This window comes from Oxyura jamaicensis, chromosome 4, assembly GCF_011077185.1.
Source record: "Oxyura jamaicensis isolate SHBP4307 breed ruddy duck chromosome 4, BPBGC_Ojam_1.0, whole genome shotgun sequence".
Lineage (NCBI taxonomy): Eukaryota > Metazoa > Chordata > Aves > Anseriformes > Anatidae > Oxyura > Oxyura jamaicensis.
In genome coordinates, this window is record NC_048896.1 from 37,168,338 (window position 1) to 37,181,794 (window position 13,457).

The 13,457-nt window shown below is 41.5% G+C and overlaps 1 long non-coding RNA gene across 3 annotated transcripts; it reads right to left on the bottom strand.

Moving 5' to 3' along the window:
• Positions 1-722: 722 nt before the first annotated feature.
• Positions 723-13,113, bottom strand: LOC118166920. 3 transcript variants are annotated; one of them, XR_004750806.1, is made up of 5 exons: positions 13,050-13,113; positions 12,199-12,338; positions 3,439-3,609; positions 2,356-2,527; positions 723-1,153 (listed from the first exon to the last, which is right to left on the bottom strand). It is a non-coding gene; the product is annotated as an uncharacterized LOC118166920 (long non-coding RNA). The 3 variants fall into 3 exon arrangements; XR_004750805.1 differs by having other exon boundaries at positions 3,439-3,612; XR_004750807.1 differs by lacking the exon at positions 13,050-13,113 and adding an exon at positions 12,661-12,860 and having other exon boundaries at positions 3,439-3,612.
• Positions 13,114-13,457: the final 344 nt, after the last annotated feature.

Below are 13,457 nucleotides of genomic sequence, written 5' to 3' on the forward strand. Positions count from 1 at the left end.
TATGGGACACCATTCCAGAAGGGCATATTCATCTCATGAATCCTGTGTCATATCTGACAGCCCTGTGTTTAAACAAGGACAACTGAATTTAACCCCAAAGCTTCCTGAAGCAGGAAGACAAGGACAGAGGAGGAGACTGAAACTAGAAAAGCAATTAATGGGACAGGAAGATAGAAGCGGTTGTATTACCTTTGTAATATTTAATTGGATTGTTACCAATTTGTTAAGAATTGTTACCAATTGTTACCTGAAGTGCAGGAACTACCCATGTGGTTTCAGTACAGTGAACTCAAACTTCCGTCTACCCTTCAAGTGTGTATGCAAACTAGATATACCCTTGCCTGCTAAGCAACATTCACATTCCCTTTAAGCAGCCTAAAATGTATGTGTGCATGCAAGTGTTGGAATTTATTTCCCCATAACTCATGGGTGGAATGGATTTCTCCAGTCCCAGATTCTACAGGAGACTTGCACACACCTCAGCAACATCACTGGCTTCTACGCTGCTGTTGGCAGGACAGTCTGGGGGACAGAGTCCTCATTTCCAGAAAGTGATAAACTACCTCTATCTAGCCCAATTCTCCTTTAGTTTAATTAAACTCTAATGCATATCTGGGCTTTGGAGGCTGCGTAGAGCTTCTATTAACCAATATTAGCATTTCAGAAGTATTTCAGATACAGAGTCTGTAAATGCTTCAAGTTATTAGAGCAGTATTAAGTACATTTAATATATGTTTTATTATTTTTAAAAATAATTAGCTTTTAATTAGAAGTCTTTCATATTTCCCAGCCTACAGAGGTATGCTACATACCTTTGAAGTCTTCTAAAACATGCAAAACATTTAAAAAGAAACTAAGTTATCAACAGTATATACCCATAACATCAGCTAATTTTAAATGTAATCAGCATATTGCATGCAAGCAATATGTCATAAAGGAGCACATTTCAGAAATGAGAATCAGTTTGGAAATGTTATGTGAGCTTCTTAGATGAAAAATAATTCTACCCCTAAATGAGGAATAAAATGCATATGCTGCATACCAGGAATCAAACCTGGCCATGAACCGGGGGTATGTGACATTTCCATCTTCATCAAGGGGGATTCTGTCAAGTAGCAGCTCAAACTCTTCATCAGTAATCTCCACACCAAACCTGAAACAAACAGCAGTTAGCAGCACGGGCTGGCGGAGTTCACATTTGGGTCAACAGTACCCACAATACCCCGAGCATATGGCTGCCATTAACTCTTTGTTACTGCTTCGGTCCTCCAGATCAAGAGCACCACGTGAATATCAGAGGTTAATCAGGGTTTTGATCGCCTCAGCATTCTCAAAGAAAGAAATTCTACCCTAGAGTCCTGGCATTGGTGAGGCACAGAAATAGAAATACTAGCATATTGAACTGTGTGCAATTGTCCTCTATAAAAAGTTATTCATTACACTAAAACACTGGTATTGCTTAAACTAGTTAACTCTGAAAGGCTTTTCATTTGGACTGTTTAGCATGAAAGAAAATGTAGAGAAAAACTGTCTTTTCGGGGAAACAGCTTCTTAGTGCTTTTGGAAAGCATTTCATAATGGCTTTAAAGACATTTTGCATACAAATATTTAAAAGTGACGGTGTTTATTCATCAGCAAGAAAGTGTTTTCACCTCTCCAGAACAATCAAAACATAATCCTTGAGATACTGGCATAAACAGGAATGACTTAAGCAATAATAAAGAACAAGGCATTCATTCATCATTTTGCAAAGCTGATAAAACTCAGCTCACTTTTGGTGGGATATATTTTCTTCTCAGCAAGGCGGTGAAAGGGTACACAAAAGGTCGTATTTATTTTTTCTTTGGTTTCATCATCATGCTTTCCCATTTTACGTAACTCAAGAAAAAGTTCTGTTAGAATGCCATGTGTCCTTAACTGCACAGCAGCTCGCTTGCGGATTTCTGACTCCCAGGTTTGGAGCTTGGCAAATGGCTCATTTACCTGGCTTTATGTCTTAGGAAGTTTGCTGAGGAGGGCAGATACAGCTGCTTTTGTGTTTGCCCTCAGCTGACAGTACTTATTTTACTGCCTTTCAACTTTGCTTATCTACATTCACTTCTCATTTAGACACGTGCATTTACAGAAGCTTGTGTTCTGCCATTACACATAAAAACACACACAAACAAACTAAACATGCAGCATTTTTTCCCCACGAAGAATAGAAAACCTAACTTGGCCAGGGAGTTTCAGTAAGAACAAATTTTCAGGAATCCGTAACTGTTAAACAATAGTGGGGGTTAAACAGCATTGCACAGGTCATTTGAAGATTACCTATTTGCATACGTGATCAATGGACAAAATCCGTTCACTTACACGATCAGTGAAATGAAATCTCCTTTTTGTTTGTTGCTATCTCCAAATCCTTGTCTCCATCTTTAGCATCAGGGGACGCCATCCCAGAAAGGATTAAAGGCTGTATGTAAGGCACGAGCAGCTTGGTACTCTGCTGAGAACCAAAGCTGGGTAAACTGGCCAACTTGTAGATCTGCAGCTAAAACAGATTGATTGATTACTGTTTATTATTATATCACTTCTCTGTGCATAGTCATGCATACAGGTTCAACATAAAATAACATGAGATCTGAGGAAGAAAAAGAATACCACCTAATACAACATTTATGGGTTTTCATAGCAAGTACATGTATCTGGGGGAAAGTGTTTTTTTGTTTGTTTGTTTGTTTTTTAATATATATTCTACATGCAAAATTAAGTATATTGAATACTGTAACATTGTCCTGCTGTTAAAGACAAAGAATTGCTGTGATCTAAAGAACAATAAAATAATCTAAGAAATTGATCTTATCCATTTGGTCCTCTCATAGAGTAAAACTACTGAAGGGAGGCCCCGCTTCTAGCCATATAATTTCCTTGGTACAAGAGTTTTGTAAATCCTAGAGGCAGACAGAACTTCACACATCGATCACTCCAGTACCTTTAGCTGCAAATAAATAACCTTTCAGTCACTGATTAGGAAGACTTCTCTCTGGGCTCTGGCATATATTATTTTTCTGTCTCCACAGCAAAAGATGGGTGCTTTGATTGTTCCATGTATGTGTTTGTATGGAAACATATATATATATATATATGTATATGTATATATGTTTGTATGCATATATATGTATATATGTATGTATATATGTTTTTTGTTTGGTTGTTTGTTTGACCAAGAAGATTGTCAATGTAAAAGGAGGGAGAAAAATCTTCACTACTTAATTAGTGAACCAAATTAAAAAAGTAACCATTTTTTTTTTTTAAATAGTAACCATTTTTTTTTTTTTTAAAAAAAAGGGAAATATGTAAGGATTTTATTGGTACTGAACCCAACCTTATCATGACTTGTTATTGAGAATATTTCTCAACTCTATAGGTTCAGTATAGCTCTGAATAACTGCTTACTTCACTTCACCTGGAGAGGCTGACAGCTTGTTGGCTGGCAGCCTGAGGCAGACAGGCAGTTCACTAACATGGAGTGAGCCATGCCACTGTGGCTACTGCATTGAGCATTTCATGTCATTTCTTTCGTAGGAATGTCTCAACCTGCTCTCCATATCAAGATGTGTGTAGAGGCTGCTGGAGAAATGGTTTGGCTAAGTTCATTGCTCAAGAAAGCTATTCAACAGTCTACTGCCAAGAGAGACTGTATACACACGGAAGCACTGCATAAACACCAGGCATATACCTGACCATGTACAAATGTATTTTATGACAAAAATACCAGTACCATTTAATGAGCTAATTAAATAATGTCATTTCAGTCAGGAGGGTGGGTCAGAATCACGCTTTCTTGAACGCTTCACTTTTCATCTCTGGTAGTACTAAACACCCTTCTGACTGTTTTGACTGTAGCATTGCTGGTTGCACACAACTCCTTCCTGAACCTGGCCGGGGAAAAGCAGCTGTCTGGAAAGAACCCAGTGATCTCTGGGTGCCACAGTCCCTCTTAGGAGATGTCAAAGTCATTGCAACGTTGAAGCACCCCCAGCTCCCCAGACATATCCAGGGAGATGGGAGCTGATCCTGAAGGTCTGGTCTAAAGTACGCCTGTGTACATTTATTTTGTGGAGTGGTGAATCCTACTGGAACAGAGGGAATCAGTGCAGGGTTCTGAAGGGTGCCTCATCTCTACCTCATGTTGTATCTGCAAAGTCAGAAAATACAGAGTGATCTAAGGGAGTAAAATGGGGGAAGGGAGGAACAACGCTGCACCAACTTTGCATACTGACATTTCCTCCATTATTAAAATTCCAAAGACCTATTTTACATTACTGATCTCAGGATTTCTGGAAACATGCTGTGACTACATTACATCCTTCGTGCTCACTGATGTGGAAACAGAAAAAGCACTGAATGAAGAGTGTGTATGGCCTATACCATTTGTTATCCCAAACACTGATATTATACTTTTCATTCTAAACTTCCCCTCAAGCTTTACAAACATATCCAAGATATACAAAGGCAGTAAACAGGAGGATCAAGTGCTCCAGCACGCAAATGCAGCCACCTGAAACTAAGCAATGATTTAATCAAACAGCAACAGCGCACAACAGACGAATCACTGAGTTCTCCAGGGCACATTTTCAAAGGCAGGTGCAATGGGCAGGACTTGAGAAAAAGATATCTATTAACTGGAGGGCTAAGCCTATTTAGACAGAAGCTGATGCAAAACGCAAGGGACTGGTTAACAGTGAGGTTGAGAGAAAATGCTTTGGCAAGAAGCCCAGAACCCTGGCAAAGGGAGCACCTGCAAAAAGCCACATGTGGTTTGTCGTACCACTACCTACATTTGCACATGCAGATTGGGAAACTGTTATTTCCATTTTATCATATGTTTAACATCTCCGAGATCCTCAGATAAAGGCATCTCCCATCTTAAATCAAAAGGACGGAGAGGAAGATTAGGTGCATTGGGAAATTCAGCAACTTCTTCAGAGAGTTATTGGAGAGTCTTTTAGTCACCTACAAAGACACCACTCCTGGGTGCCAAGGTAACAGCAAGTTTTTAAGAAGTCATAAGTGGGAGGGCAAAAAGATGCAAGCAGCACAGTCTCTGCACAAAGGCAATTGGGAAGAAGCACAGAGAGCAAGCAGAGAGGAAGAACTTACTAGTGTCAAGACTGGCATGCTGCAGGAGCAGAAGTGGCAAGACAAATAAGATAGTAGACCAGGTCAGAGGGATAAGCAAGCCTAAAACTGTGCTGGGCACTTGAAGCAAGAGATGTATATAGTGATCTGATTGTACAGAGAAGTAAGTGGGAGGAATTTTCAAACAGGGCACAATATAGCCAGAAGGATAAACTAAGGGGATTATTCCAGCAGCGTGACCTCAGATCTGTCCAGGGAACAAGGCCAGGCAGAGGTATATGCAATTGCTGAGAGATAGCAGGCAGTTGTGAGGTACACGGCCGTACAGGTCCTATGTGCAAACATTTCTGTGGAAAATGTGGAGCTAATTGTGGAAATTGGTTTCTGCTGCCAGGCAGCGCATGAATTCACTACATGCTGCATTTGCTTATAAACATGGCTCCTCCTCAGCAAATTTTGTGCATTTTACAAGCAATCACCAGGTATCTTACCTGTGATAGCAATATTAACGAATCAAACAGACAGCAAAGGAATCAGAAGGATTCTCTCTTTTAGCATTTTTTAAGTAAGCAACAACAACAAAATCTGGGTGAGTACTTAATTATGAAAAGGGAATTTAACAACCAACTTCAAAAAGAGCCTAAAATACTGTTTTATTGGCATAAATCAGTTTCCAGTTCCCTCCAGAAAACCTTCCCTTTTTCCACCACTCATGGCACAAACACTACAGGTGCCTGTGTGTCCACATCTGCAGTGTTGGTGCCTACTTGGCCCTTGGATCCCTTCATCACTCCCAGGGGAGTCAACAGATGTGCACCACTGGTCTACACCTGGCAGGCAACCTTTTTGAAGAAGCAACCTAACAGGTGAAAACTAAGTTCAGAATGCTGAACAAGTAAAGTGTCAACTAGAAAGACGCACAGGAAGCAAGACAGGGCTTAACGCAGTACCTGGACAACCCTATCAAGTTCTTCTGGCTCTTTTTGTCCCCTGCCATTCAGACCCTGCTGGTAGGCAACAAACTGCCATGGACACTGGCTCACACCAGAGGCTATTCAGAGCCTAGCCTCCACCCGATGGCAACAAGGCAGCTAAACACCTTCTAAAATCTGGCCCTGAAGTCTCTTGTAATTTTTACTATTTCAGCATAATCAAAGCAAGAAGAAATCACTCTGTAACAGCAGCACAAAAAGGAAAGGTAGCACCAAATGTGCCTGGCTACCTTTTGTTTACTATAGAAAAGAGGTCTAACATTCAGCTAAGTACCCAGCAGAATCTGGGGAGGGGGCTTGCACACACCACAGTGTTTTGGGGTAAATTGAAGACTACCAGATCTGTGTCATATATACTGAGTCTTTACTGTGTCAAAAATGTGTGTTATCAAAGAGCTAACAACACAACATGCGGTTTTTGTCCACTACTTTTGGAACTGTGTGTCCTTCCCATCTGTATCTTAGATGATGTTGATTCCACCCCTTAGATATGGAAATCGGAATGTTCAGTATGTCTAGATGGTTACATGACCTTTTGTTATCCCTGAGTACCCATGTCCTTCACAAACTCACAGATTTTACAGTCATTGACTTCTGCCTGCTATAGATGGGACAGATTGTCCAGTCATACAACACTAGGAAATGAAACCAGATCTCATAAACTCTCATGCCATGCCTCTTAAACTACCCCTTTAGTCCGTATCTTTCTGCCCTTACTAAAGGGATCTCTCAGATCTCGACTCTGTGCATCAGGCAAAGCTATTTCAATGCTAGCATATGTTTCCTGTAGTACTCTAACAGTCCCACTCAGAGGATGTCTAAACAAAGCAGTGGTTAAAATGCTGCAAGCTGTCACCGCCTGTCTGTATTCCACAGCAGCAGTCTCCATTGCTGCTGAACAGGTAGTAAAAAGGTCAGGAACTGGGAGCAAATGAAAATGGAAAAAAAAATATATGTTTGACTATTAGATGTCCTTCCATGTTAAAACAGATACCTGCAATAACACTGTAAGGATCTGCTGCTGTAAGCATTTCTCAGCTCCTGGGCTTCTATAGCACCTGCCCCAAGAGGTCAGTCAGTTGACCAAATGCCAACAGATGACTCACACTGAAAATGGTACATTTATTATGGGAAACACAAGGCCTCAGCTCCATCTCTTCAGTACTGCTCTGACAGCAGCCAGCCACCACCTTTGTAGGACCTGTGAAGGAAGATGATGCAAACCCCAGCTCTTCATCAGGACTGTTGACATTACCTGCAATGGAGGGTGTGAACTGCTTTGACTGATCCTAGGAACACTGCCACACCTATAAACCATGGGTGAAAACTCCAGGCTGGGCAAGAAGCTACCAGAGACAATAAAGGATTATTCCTTGCTGAAAAGGACATATTTCAGAAGCAGTTTCCCAATGCAAGAACTGCAGTGTTTGGTACCTGGAGGGCATGGGAGCTACTGTTTCCCAACCCTGAACAACAGCTGGAGATGTTAGGACAGATTTCTGAAGTTAGACCCAAACACGGCAAAAGGAAGCCATTCTGATGGTGCAGGCAGAAAAAGAGAACCTTTATTACAAAATGAAAAAATGGAAAAAAAAGTAATGATGTAGAAAGAATAGCTTTCCATTCACATAGGATGTTTTCCCTGAAAAAAATAAAAAAATAAAAAAAAAATGTCATAACTAACTTGGAGTTAGTTCTGCTAGCACAAACCAGAAGTTTTACATTACATGGTCTAAAGCTGTAGCTCCTCAGTTCATTTTCATTGGGCAGTTTTACCAAGTGCTCTCAGCAAGAAGCAGTGAACCAGCTGCACTGTTGCCAGCCCTGCCCAGGGCTGCTTGCTCTCCTCACAGCTGGGATTGTACACTGCATCTGCTCCCTCATGCCCACAAGGATGCTAAAAATACAGGACCTTCTGCTGAAGCACAAGATACCTCATGTCTGATACCCTGGAAAAATACACGTTAAAGCCCAGTTCAGATTTGATCACCCTACCCTAAAATCTGCCCTTACATGCAGGCAAGTAAGGCAGATAAGAGAGCTAAGCATAAACCAAGAAGCATACGAGGCACAACACGTGCAATGCTGGTAACTACATCCTAGCGTAACAGACTAGGCAAGCAGATGCCCTCTCCAGCTGAAAACAAAATTGTACCATTCCCAAACTTAGTGGTGGCAATGCTGGGCACAAATTTCTTATATTTCATCCTTAAAGTCCAAGGATCTGTGTCATGATCCAACTGGATTAAGCAGTGTTATTTGCTACCAAGCTTAGCCAGTGGTAAATACTGCAAGTAAGCTGCTTCTCAAAATGTGATAACAGAATGCACAATGTGTCCCATCATACCCTATTCCAAAAAATCTTCAATATAAGGTAATTTATTGAACAATGCCCCTCTTAGAAGCTGACAAAGTATTTGTTCCATCAAACTTACACTTCCAATAATTTCAACCACATTCCTTTTATATATATAAAAAAAAAAATTATTATTATTTTTGTAATTAAGTATAAAAACTATTTCAGAAAAATAAAAAATAAAATAAAAAAGAGCAAATAAATTGAATCTTAACTCCTCATCATACATGCTGGAGGAAAGGGAAGCCATCCAGAGGGACCTGAACAGGCTTGAGAGGTGGTACTGTGAGAACCTCATGAGGTTCAAGAAGGCCAAGTGCAAGGTCCTGCATTTGGGTCAGGGGCAATCCCAAGCACAAACACAGGCTGGGTGGAGAAGGGATTGAGAGCAGCCCTGAGAAGTAGGTCCTGGTGTGTCAGCTCAAGCAACAAGAGCCAGCAATGTGTGCTTGCAGCCCAGAAAGCCAACCACATCCTGGGCTGCATCAAAAGAAGTGTGGACAGCAGGATGAAGGAGGGGATTATCCCCCTCTGCTCTGCTCTCATGAGGCCCCACCTGGAGCCCTGTGTTCAGCTCTGGGTGCCCAACACAAGGACATGGACCTGTTGGAGTGGGTCCAGAGGAGGGGCACGAGCATGCTCAGAGGGCTGGAGCACCTCTCCTGTGAGGACAGGCTGAGGGAGTTGGGGTTGTTCAGCCTGGAGAAGAGAAGGCTCTGGGGACACCTTATAGCGGCCTTCCAGTACCTAAAGGGGGCTGCAGGAAAGCTGGGGAGGGACTCTTGGTCAGGGAGTGGAGTGATAGGACAAGTGGTAATAGCTTTAAACTGAAAGAGGGGAGATTTAGATTAGATATTTGGAAGAAATTCTTTACTAGAGGGTGATGGGGCCTTGGCACAGGTTGCCCAGAGCAGCTGTGGATGCCCCATCCCTGGAGGTGCTCAAGGCCAGGCTGGATGGGGCTTTGGGCAGCCTGATCTGGTGGGAGGTGTCCCTGCCCATGGCAGGGGGGTGGGACTGGGTGGGCTTTAAAGGTCCCTTCCAACCCAAACCGTTCTGAGATTCTGTGATTTTTAAATGAGCCAACACATTACTTGCTATCAGCTATAAATATAAAAGTGCAACATTTTGAGAACATCCCTACGAAGTTTTCTGGACGTGTTCACACAGAAGTGTAATGTTACACAGACCACGACAACGCGTCCAGTTTGGTACATCTTTTACCTTAGACTCTCATTAGCTCACAGGCTCAGTGAGATAGACCTGATCTTAGCGTAGTCATTTCCACTTGCCAATGTGTAGTGTTCCATGTGAGAATAGAGGGGTATTACACCCATTTTGTCCAGATGGACCTACATATTTTGGATCAGTAAACAGACATAACTTTGTCATCTCAGTACGCAGAAGACTATAACAACTGCAGCTGAAACAAGCATCCTGCTTCTCAGCATCATTACAAAAGTTTCATTCAGTTGAAATTAATAGGGTTACAATAAAACAAAACTGATGCGAAAGGGTGATAATCAGATGCTTAAACTCTTTTAGATGCTACCTGGATCTGCTACCTGCAGCAAACTGCCAGTCCAAACTATTTTAAGCCAGATTCCAAGGACATCACTTGAGCCAGTCTCCTCTGCAATTAACTTCAAGGACTGCCTGACTACTTCAGAACTTGGCACAACAAGTGTGGCACGTGTACAAGAGGCAGAGATTTCTTTAACAAATTCACCAACACTGACTTGCAGTTTAATTGCAGTTAAAGCACAGCTTGTCTTTATTACCTTATTATGGCAAGCTTTGTGGAATTCAATTAAGATACCTATTGTACTAGTGAAAATTTAAAACTGCATGCCAGTGCTGTCAAAGGGTCATAACATAATTACAGTTATATCCACCACTCCACCCTCTATTCACTCCAGCCAAACTTTCGATAATCTTAATGACAGATTTGCCAGACTGAGTAAATTAGTGCTGAATACAGCTTAATGTTCCTTTACATAAAGTGTGCCCTGCCATCTAGTGGCAACAGTATTCCAAAAATACCATTTCATTTTTTCAGAAGGCAATCCTCCTATGGAAACCTTTCCACTTCCTCACGTACATGCTTCAGATTTAATTACAAAAAAGTTGCAAAGTATTGTACACTACAAATCACATTCTCAAGACCTATGTAGACAGGGACTAAGGAAAAATGCAAAGTGAAAATGAATCTCCCCAATCCATATTACATTGAAATACAGATCAACTTTTGCATGCAGTTCTGTAGCATATGTTAAATATGAAGTCCTTTTTCTAGTTAAGTGTCAATGAGAGATTCATGACTCATAGCTTCAGAGAACCAAACCATTGCATACTTTTCTTCCATATACAGTTTTCTCAACCTAGTTGCTCTAAAGCTAAAGTAGGAGTTACGGACCACATGCTGATAGCAGTCATTCAGAAGGAAGTAGTTGGAGGTAGAAGAGATTAATGAGGGGTATATAAGAATGCTGAAGTACAGCCATGGTATAACTGTCACACCCAGCTATGTCACAAACTGACACCTCTATTCCAGAAAGGTCACTTCTGTCATTTTCCTTGGCCCCAGCCAGACATACACATGCTCATGCCTACGTAACAGCTTCAACTCACTGTTGAGGACGTGCTGAAAACTCATGTTTTGCAGTGCTGCATGACTGCTAGTGCTGACTTGGGAGGAGGTGGGGAACATGTGACTGGAAAGGAGAAGGAACTGAGAGCTGCCATTGAGACACCAAGACCTTTATGCCAACTATGAAACTGTACCCTCAGTTTCAGATCCACTATATATTAATGTCAAGCAGCTTTGTTGTACTGGGTCTGATTGAACAGAGTCAACCATCTTCATATGCTACTGTGTTTTGGATCTGTGACTGAAACACTGATAACACACCAACCTTTTGGTTATTGCTCAACAGTGCTTGTTACAGCACTGAGGCTTTTTCTTTTTTCTGACTCTGCACCCCCTCCAGCAAGTAGACTTGGAGCGGCAGGAATCTGGGAGGAGGGAAGAAAGGCACAGCCAGGACAGCTGACCCAAACTGGCCAAAGGGATGTTCCATACCATAAAATGTCATGCTCAGCAATAAAACCTGGGGGTGGGGTGCAGTGTTTCCCGAGGTAGTCACCGGAGCTGTTGCTTGGAGACTGGCTAGGCATCGGTCTGCTTGTGGGAGGTGGTGAGCGATTGCCTTTGTACCACTTTGTATTTATCTCAACCCACAGGTTTTCTTGGTTTTGCTCTTTGTATTCTCTCACGTCTCACCTAGGGGGGCGTGAGTGGTTGTGTGGGTGCTCAGCTGCTGGCTGGGATCAACCCTCAACCCCACCTGTCCAATTAGATTTTTATAGCAGATATTCACCGACATTTCAGAGCTGACAGTTCAGTCTTTTGCTCTGTTGATAATGAAACAAGGTGCTGAAATTGCACCTACAATACAAGGTGAAGGTATAACTCAGAGTGTTGTTATTGTGTTGCTTTGTCTTATGCTGCTGTTCCTGACTGGGCAGTTAAGTGAATAGTTTTGCTGTGCCCATTGGGACTCAAACACATAGACTTAGCTTTCCACCAAATCTTTTCATTTCTGGAAAGGAGCATGGTGTTCAGTGTTGGTGGCTTCAAAGATGGTATAAACTTTTTTTTTTTTTTTCTCCCTCAGAACATTTCTCTAGATCACAAAGACGAGATGAGAATTAGTGAGCACTCACCTGTCTTTAAGCTGAATGAGCTGACAGCTGAGAAAGCAATCCAGAACCCAGAGGTGTTTTTGGGTGGTAACGCATCAAGTCATCTGCTTCTTCATGGAGATCACGTATCTTACAGCCATTTATACAAATACTTTGATCTGCTGTCAGAAGAGAATGGGTCCCTTTAAGACTGCCCAAAAGAAAAGTGAGGTAGAAAGGAGGGATCATAGAATCATTTAGGCTGGAAAAGACCTTTAAGAGCATCAAGTCCAACCATCCACCTAACACTACATGAATTATAGTTATTGGTGAGAACCAAGATGATGCTTATTTAGTAGCAGAGGTGAACTGCTCTCTGTCACTGTTCTGACTGAAATGGGAATAAATCCAAGCAGTTGTGCAATAGTCCCCTTAAAGATATAGGACACTTAGTGACCTATACAATTTGAAGCTACAGATACCACATAAGAAGTAGTGTCTCACCTAACTGTTCTGGATGAAGGCTAAGAATCTCTAACAGGACTGACAAGGACACACAAGAACAGTCACTCTAAGGATAATGAAAAACTTGTCAGGTTTGTAATCTTCAGAACAATCACTATGTTGGACATACTGGGGATGGGGAGGTGGCAGAGCATTATCCAGCTGCATTTTGAAAATGAAGAATCAACTAGAAAATTCATTATTTCCCTGCCCTTTAAATCCTCTTGTTACTTCACATAGTTTCCCTTATACAGAAACACAACATGTGTGACTTAAGTGAATTCAGCTGCAGGCATTGTGCAAAAGGGTGCTTGAGGAAACATTGCTAGGAAGTTAAAATTCTATGTTCCCACTCGTAGATGGTTCTGAATAAATAAAATAATTCTTACTTGCACTCCGTTGCTGCCTGAAACTCTTGCTGACTAATCACCTCTCTTCAAACTGTCATTTTTTTCTGAGAAAAATAAAAAGACAAAATGACTAAAAAAGACAAAAAGACTAAAAGACAAAAAGACTAAAAAGACACCATTTCATACATCTTGAAAGCAAATGAGCCCTAGGTTAGTAAAAGGATTGACCTATTTTAACCAGAGATACCATCATTTGGAGAAAGCCATTTCAAATATGTTGCCTACCATACATGGTAAGTGGAAAATTATTCTCCCTCCCATTATACAGCTCCAGCCCACAGAATACTCTGCACTGCACAAGAATGGCAGAAGACTTAATGGAGCTTACAAAAATACCACTTTAAATAAACAACATATCAGAGATCTCATACAACCCAGCACAGCAGT